Raw genomic sequence first — 8,563 nt, forward strand, 5'->3', positions numbered from 1 at the left:
TTTAAGAGTGTTAACTTCTTAAATACATCGATGTAAGTTAAACTGTTACACCTATTTTGTTTAAATAAGATGTTTAAAGTTTTCACGCATATCCCAGAAAAATATATAAATATCAGCAAAAATTCAGAATTGACTGCTTATAAATCCTAGCTGATCATATCGTTTCAGAGGCTGGGTGAGACTACTTAAGTTTTAAAAAGGACATGACTGTTCTCCAGTTCCATTTTTTACATTCAGAGAGGCAGGAATCTGCCCTATGAATTTGTGAATCCTGTTAAAATCCCAAGCCATGCGTGGCTTGATAAAGGAAAAGTAAGAGATACAAAACTACATTTAATCCAATTATGCAACTAAGACCTTATAAAAATCAGTAATCCCATCCTCTGAAAGATTTCCATATGCTGGGATTTTGAACAGCCAATTGTTTCTTCATAATGAAAGCTGCTATTTGCTTTTATTGAAGTTACAGTGACCTTCCTGAAATTCCTGTTTTCCTTTACAATAGGAGAGAAATTTTCTGCAGTACAACATGATAAAATGCTGCTCAAAATGATAAAAGCAAAATAAAAGTAAATACAGAAGTTAGAGACCTAAAAAGATGAGCAAAAACTACATGTGATTGTTCTAACCAATGTTCTTTGAGAAGCAGGATTGAAGAATGCTCCAGGAAAAAATTCATAAAACCAAGCCATATAACCTATCTCCTACAGAGAGAATTATACTGCAAAGAATCATCACTAGGCCTTCAGCTTCAAAGAAAAACTGCAAAATTACCCATGATACCCACTTAAAACCGACTGAACTATTAATAACAAATTTGTGAGTTTTTTATTAAAGGTGAAGAACAACTAAAAGAAGCAGATGAACAAGAGCTGAGAGTCAATTACGTCCCAGACATCAGAGACGACTTGGACTGACTTCTCACAGAAGACCCTGAATTTCAAGCTGTATTAGCAGACTGTAATAGTGATTTATTTATTCATTTTTCTAGGTACCGACTATAGCCAGAAATCATGTGTTGCTGCCAATCACACATTACTCATGTAACTCAGACATTGGTTTAATTCTCCACAATTTAGGAAGTTTTAAAAAACTGTAAGGACAAGTGATGTAATTTGCTGGTTTTCCAGAGCTAAGAAAATTATGCAGAGATTCCTAACTCACTTATAGGACAAATTGTTGTCAAGAAAACATTTTACACATCAAATGAACATTTTAAAATACAAAAAGGGGGGGAAAGAGACCATGCAGGTGCATAAACAGATGCTAAATTGGACTAGATCTCATTTAAATTTGTTAGGCCTTATATTCCTTGTATGTACTCCTTTTCAAGCCAGGTACAGTTGTTGGACGTGACTGCCAAAGATGACACACTGAGAAGTACACAGCCAATAACTACTTAAAATGTAAAGAGTGTAATTAAAATGTAAAAGTATAATAGAAATTCCAGCTATGCGTGAGTGAAGTGTGACTGAGGTGGCCACCAATGAATGACTGAAGAGAGATGGTGTGAGAGAGAGAAACTGTGTAGATATATATGTGTGTAGACTTAAAAATACTTTACAGGAGTGTCAAGATTTTGAAGGAATGTGTTGCATGAATTTGTCGGACCATAGTGAATCCATACACAGAAGCATTCAGCTTTTGAAAGAAGGTGTCTGCAAATTACAAATTGATGATGGATGGGATTGGTTAAATAAGTTGTTTGGTAAATGGGGTTTGTCTCGTTGGCTGTTATCCATCATAAAAACAGGATTGCTGATTTTGGTAATTATTGTAGTTGTGCTATTAATGATGCCCTGTTTGATCAGCCTGTTGCAAAGGGCCCTGCAGCAGACTGTTAAGGCCATCTTTGTCGCACAAATACAAAAAAGGGGGAATTGTCACGGGTGACAGTGGGTCTGTCAGCACCTTGGCACATACTGACGAAGCAATAGATGTTGACCAGATCAAAGTATACCCCTGAGATGGACTGAAAGAGAGGACTGAAAATGGAGGCCCTGATCCTGACAACATACTGATGCATCCTGAAGAAGCTGTCCTGTGGGAACAGAGAACACTGTCTCATGAGAACAGGAGCACTGTCTCATGAGAACAAGGACCTGTTTTGAATGAGAGTAGTTGGGAAGAACATCAACATGAGAGAAAAATAAGAGCAGGTGCTCGGGACTGTTGTGGGAAAGAACTGGGCTGTTTTGAGAAAGAGCAAAGTTGTTGTGAGAAAGTAGAGTTTAGAAAATGCACCTATTAGCTGTAAGAATTCTGGTGTGAAAGTTTGAACTGTCCTATCCGTGTGCATTACGTGTGTTCAAAAACTGTACTTAAGGGGCTGCGCAGCAGCCCCGGGCGGCTGTCCCTGCTTTTTTCTTGGAATAAACTTTGCTGGAACCTTTTTTCGTGTCGCTTTGGCCGTTCCGACATTATCAGCGACATGCAGGCTTTAAGACAAGAGCTATAAAGTATACCTGCAGATATTAGGAAGAAATTCTTTACTGTGAGGGTGGTGCAGCACTGGAACAGGTTGTCCCGAGAGGTTGTGGACTCCCCATCCCTGGAAGTGTTCAAGACCAGGCTGGATGGGGCTCTGAGTAACCTGGTCTGGTGGAAGGTGTCCCTGCCCATGGCAAGGGGGTTGGAACTAGATGATCTTTAAGGTCCCTTCCAACCCAAACCATTCTATGATTCTAAAAAGGATGTGGATGAGGTGCTCCAGGCACCAGAGCAGACATTCCTATGCAGACTATGGTGAGGTAGGTTGTCCCCCTGCAGACCATGGTGGACCATGGTGGAGCAGGTATTCACCTGCAGACCATAGAGGACCCAATGCTGGAGCAGTCCCTTCCTGAAAGACCTCACTCACCATGCTTTGGTTCACATCTTGGACTGCATAAAATGGTTCCTTTCAGATAAAACTAAATCAAAAGAGCATATAATACACTCCAATGGCTGATGAATGTTTGGTCTATTTGAACTTATCCAAAGCAAAATCCTTCAAAATGTGCGGGGTGGGCACTAGATCTTCAGAACCAAAGATTTCACTCTACATTTCTGCTTCCACTGGGCCACATAGAAGAAATATCCTAATACTTTTTTGAACATAAGTCCATTATTTGTTTCATATTTCATAATTGTGAAATTAGACATTTTACCATGGAATCAAAACCCAGAAGTAGAAAGCGTTTCCATTTGCAAGGCTGCATTTTTTTCTTCTTTTGGTAAACAGTCACATCACGATTATCAGGTTTTCTTAATAGATCATCAATAAAAAAATAAAGCAAGTAGAGGAAGCTAAACAATAATCCACAAACTTACAAGGGTTAGATGAATCTCTGCTGACAAAGAAGAAACTCTTATCTTGTTTGTCAGTGAACATGCATGTCTACTTGTAGAAAGCTTTCAAAGATTCAAAACATGGAGTGTCATCACTGAAGGATTTCATATGTATTGATTGAGGAGTTTAAAATAGTTGGGGAGGGGGGGATGATTGTCATTGAAGTAGATGTACCTGAAATTATTTTTCACCTGAGGCATATCTACATCTGATTTCCCATTGAGAATATTTATTCCTCCCTTTACTGTACAGAAAGGCAAACTTATTTGTAAGATGAAGCAAAACTTGTGACTTTTTAATAAGTACATAAAACCCCCACACCTTCAAAATAGTGGCCTTTCAAAGACTCACAAGCATGAGTTGTGCAAGTCACAGTTTAATTATTTAGGGTCTTTATATAGGATTTCAAATTCATAAATGTACATTACAAAATTTTTTAACTTGCCTTAGCCACCTGAAGGGTTGGCCACTACTGAGCTAGCTCACATGTTCTTAAAAAGACTGATATGAAAAAGCCGGTTGGTACTTCTGGGAAAGAATAGCTCCCAAATCAAGCCTATGGGACTCTGTTGTGGTTTAACCCCAGCCAGTAGCCAAGCCCCATGCAGCTGCTTGCTTACTCCCCCACCAGCGGGACTGGGGAGACAATTGGAAGGGTAAAAGCTAGACAGTTTAATAGGGAAAGCAAAAGCTGTGCACAGCCAGCATGGCTTCATGAGAGGAAAGTCCTGCTTATAAAACCTGATCTCCTTCTATGACGAGGTAACCCACCTAGTTGATCAAGGGAAGCCAGTTCATGAAATCTTTTTGGATTTCAGTAAAGCTTTTGATACTGTCTCTCACAGGATCCTTCTGGACAAAATGTCCAGCACACAGCTGGATAAACACATCATGTGGTGGGTGAACAATTGGCACATGGGTCAGGTGCAAAGGGTAATAGTGAATGTGGTTACATCAGACTGGCGACCTGTCACTAGTTGGGTTCTGCAGGGCTTCATCTTAGGCCCTGTGCTCTTCAACATCTTCATAAATGACTTGGATGCAGGACTGGAAAGGATGCTAAGCAAGTTTGCAGATGACACAAACCTGGGAGGAGCTGTTGACTCCCTCGAAGGCAAGACCCCACAGAGACACTTTGACAAATTAGAGGACTGGGCAATCACCAACCATATGAGGTTTAACAAGGGCAAGTGCCAGATTCTGCACCTGAGATGGAACAACCCAGGATGTACATACAGACTGGGGGATGAAATGCTGGAAAGCAGTGCTGTGGAAAGGGATCTGGAGGTCCTGGTCAATGGCAAGTTGAATATGAGTCAGTGCCCTGGCAGTCAGGAGGGACAACCATGTCCTGGGAGCATCAGGCACAGCATCACCAGCTGGTCAAGGGAGGTGATTGTTCCATTCTACTCTGCACTGGTGCAACCTCACCTTGAATATTGTGTGCAGTTTTGGTTATAAGAAAGATACTAAGCTATAAGTTTAAAATTGTCTCTTGTAATTTTACCATACCACCAGTAGGTGGCGCGCGCTGGGACCTGCTGGAGAGGGGCGCGGAGGGGAGCCATGCTTTAAAGTGTTTGCCACTGTGGGAGCAGGGGAGATGAAATTGCGAGAGGCCCCGCGGGAATTGGAGGGATATAAAGACCGCTGGTGTCATGGGAGGTGACTGTTTGTTCCCTACTCAGCTCTGGACAAAGAGCTGCCACCTCCCCTTCCCTGCCAGCCACACCGCTGGAGCCATTTCCAGCCCCTGAGAGGTGGGGACCATCACTGCAGCAGCTGCACCGGGTCGAGGGCTTGTCCCATTGCAGCCCTACTCCGCGGGTCACTGGTGCCTGCAGGGGAGCCCCCCGCCTGCATCCGCTGCCTTGTGCCACGGCTGCCATTTTGTTGCCACTATTGCGTAGTGGCCGCCATTACTGTCACTGCTGCGGAGAAAGCCTGCCATTGCCACCTTCTGGCTGCGGCTGTAACTGCACCAAAGGAAACCGCAGTTACTGTTTCAGCAACACATCAGTGGACAAAGAGACTTTTCTGGATGATATTCTCTCTCTCTGTTATTATGTGTTTGTAGTTTAGTTTTGGTTTTGCCTTCTGGTTTTTCAGTAAACTTGTTGTTCTGTTTCTACACTTTTCCTCGTGAGTATCATTTGAGGTTTTTTTCAAATTTATAATAAGTCCAGGAAAGTTTGTGTCTCTTTTCCATCTTAAGTCCCTCTTCCTTGGCAACACTGTCTTAAAACCAAGACAAGCTATCAGAGAGTGTCCAAAGGAGGGCAATGAAGATGGTGAAGGGCCTTGAGGAAAGCCGTATGAGGAGCACCTGAGGTCACTTGGTCTGTTCAGCCTGGAGAAGAGAAGACTGAGGGAAGACCTCATTGCAGTCTGCAACTTCCTTGTGAGGGGAAGAGGAGGGGCAGGCACTGATCTCTTCTCTGTGTTGACCAGTGACAGAACCTGAGGGAATGGCCTGAAGTTGTGTCAGGGGAGGTTTAGGTTGTATATTCCGAAAAGGTTCTTCACCCAGAGGGTGGTTGGGCACTGGAACAGGCTCCCCAGGGAAGTGATCACAGCACCAAGCCTGACAGAGTTCAAGAAGCATTTGGATGATGGTCTCAGGCACATGGTGTGACTCTTGGGGATGGTCTTGTGCAGGGCTAAGAGTTGGACTCGATGATCCTTGTGGGTCCCTTCCAACTCAGCATATTCTGTGATTCTGTGAAGCAAAGCAAAACAAGGAATTAATTCACTGTTTCCCATGGCCGGACAGGTTTTCAACTGTCTCCAGAAGAGCAGGGCCCCATCACATGTAACAGTTACGTGGGAAGACAAACACCATCACTCCAAATGTCCCCCCTTTCCTCCTTCTTCCTCCCACTTTATATACTGAGCATGATGCCATATGGTATGGAATATCCCTTTGGTCATTTGGGGTCACCTCTCCCAGCTGTGTCTCCTCCCAGTTTCCCATGCACCCCCAGCCCCCTTGCCAGCATGGCAGTATGAGAAGCAGAAAAGGCCTTGGCTGTGTGTAAGCCCTGCTGAGCAATAGCAAAAACATCCCTGTGTTATCAACCCTGTGTTCAGCACAAATCCCCAGCATACCCCACACACTAGCCACTGTGAAGAAAATTAACTCTACCCCAGCCAAAACCAGCACAGTCATAAAAGGAGGAAAACCTAAATTATTTTTATCAGATACAGGTGTAACCTAGGTACTGAGCTATTTATAGGTATCTGCAATTATTTCATTGACAAGCTGGCTTTTAAAAACCACTTATATGCTGGACCTACTGTTTAGGAACTGCAGTGCTATGAAGCATAGCATGCAGATATTTGGGCAGTGCTGCTGTCCTTTCAACCTGACTTTTGAACCCTGAGATAATCTGAAGCAAATAAAAACACAAAGAGCCAGAACAGGGCTTTGTAGTCTTATAGAATAGAATGGAATAGAATAAAAATGTTTACAGGTAACAAAGAATATAATATACCCACTCAATGCCATTTTTCTTAACCTAGGAATCTATGAGGTTATTTCAGAAATGAGACCCATTGTTTGATGCAATTCCTGCTGGGGGACTGTGTTACCAAAGAACTAGTCTTTCAAGACTCAGGATGTTATTCTGGGTGGTGGCATGGCTTACAGGGTATGTTTCCAGCTGCCCGGTAATCACTTCCACCATGGTAAACACATAGCGCTTGACTTAGCAGGTTCGTGACTGTGGTCCAGTATAGTATATCTGCCATATATCCCCACCACTGGCCTCTATTCTAAGGAACACTTGTGTGGCTCACATAATTGCAGCACATGTTTCACATTCCTGGGTGGACCTACATGACCGTGTCAGTGGTCACAGTATCCACCCCTCAACCATGAGCCTATCTATATATAGCATCTCTCCCTAGATGTCCCAGTGTTTCATAGGCCCACTAACCAACACTTACATTCCCAGTCCAGGTCCACCTGAGCCACTTCAGTTTTGGCAGCCTGGTCTACCTGATCATTGTTTTGATGTTCTTCTGTAGTATGGTGCTTGGGCATGTGAATGTCTACACGACTGTCTCAGTTTAACGAGACAGAAGTGCTTGCTAAGGAGGGTGGGTTATGAGGAAAACCAAGGTCCTCTCTCTAAGCAATTGTAAATTCGAAATTAAGAGGTTCCAGTCGAGGAAATGTGGAGAAAGAAAAAATAACAGCCCTTAATTAAAGAATATATGTGTATAGGTAACACAACAAAAGAAAAAAACCAAACAACAATCCTGCACCTAAATTCCCACAAAAAAACCCCTCCAGTTAAGCACTTTTTGCCTTTCGGCGCAATTCTAACCACGACCAGCAGGGGGCGCTGTTGGATCTCTGGAGGGGCGGAGGTTGCGGGTACTATCCGGTGGCCAGCAGGGGGCGCTGTTGGGCTCTGGTGGCTGCCGCGTGGGGCCCTGGCACGCGGGAGGCAGCTGGATGGGGACCCCCCCCCCACCGAAGGGGAAAGGAGAAGGAAGGGAGGGTAATCTTCCTGTGGACTCATGCTGTCAAAGGCTGCAGCTGGAAACTCCTTTTCCTCGTCAATGGACACAAGCTTCCCCCGGCACGGAAAGAGGAGGAGGAGGAGGGAAGGAAAGCAGCTTTCCTCCCCCCAGAAATTCCTCCACAGATCAGCACTTGCTTCTCTGATGAAATCTCAGGCAGTTCGGGCAGTGGGCAGAACAGGGCGTGAGGGAACGGAGGCAAGCCGGGGCCTAAAGCAGCCAGATGACCTCGCCAAGAGCAGAAAACCCTGACCCCGGAGCTTTCCTCTTCCCCCTAACATACATCCCGAGTTCTGCCCCTAAACCCAGTCCCTCCCCCAAGGAAAAAAAATCCCAAACCTGAGTTTTCCCTACCCCCCACCCCCACCCCTGGCCTTGGGTAGAGGGAAACAAGAGTCTTGTTTCTTGCCGAGAGGAGTCGTTTAGCGTATCAATGACAGTCATTAAGGTCTAAGCAAGCAAACACCAAAACCTGAAAAGCTCATCCCCACCCCAGCCAAGTGGTTGGTGTGAAAAAAATTCACCAGAAGCTAATGAAAAAGGAAGAGAAACTATAACGATGACATACCTTTACAGCAATGTTTTCTACCTGGGCAGTGATGTCTTGCCACAATGCAGCAGCTCAGATGGGTTTCTCTCTACACTGCCAGTTGGTCTTCTTCCACTGCTGCAGCCACCCCCACAGGGCATTAGCCACCATCC

General features: G+C 44.2%; 1 protein-coding gene across 1 annotated transcript in view; it reads left to right on the plus strand.

Moving 5' to 3' along the window:
- LOC135404360 (chromodomain-helicase-DNA-binding protein 1-like) overlaps window positions 1–3,642 on the plus strand; it is a 91,296-nt gene extending 87,654 nt beyond the window's left edge. The window contains exon 38 of the mRNA XM_064639084.1: window positions 2,438–3,642. The gene's annotated coding sequence lies outside the window, so the exon portion shown is untranslated. The remainder of the gene's footprint in view (window positions 1–2,437) is intronic.
- The last annotated feature ends 4,921 nt before the right edge of the window (window positions 3,643–8,563 follow it).

The sequence above is a fragment of the Pseudopipra pipra genome, chromosome W (genome assembly GCF_036250125.1).
Source record: "Pseudopipra pipra isolate bDixPip1 chromosome W, bDixPip1.hap1, whole genome shotgun sequence".
NCBI classification, from domain to species: Eukaryota; Metazoa; Chordata; class Aves; order Passeriformes; family Pipridae; genus Pseudopipra; species Pseudopipra pipra.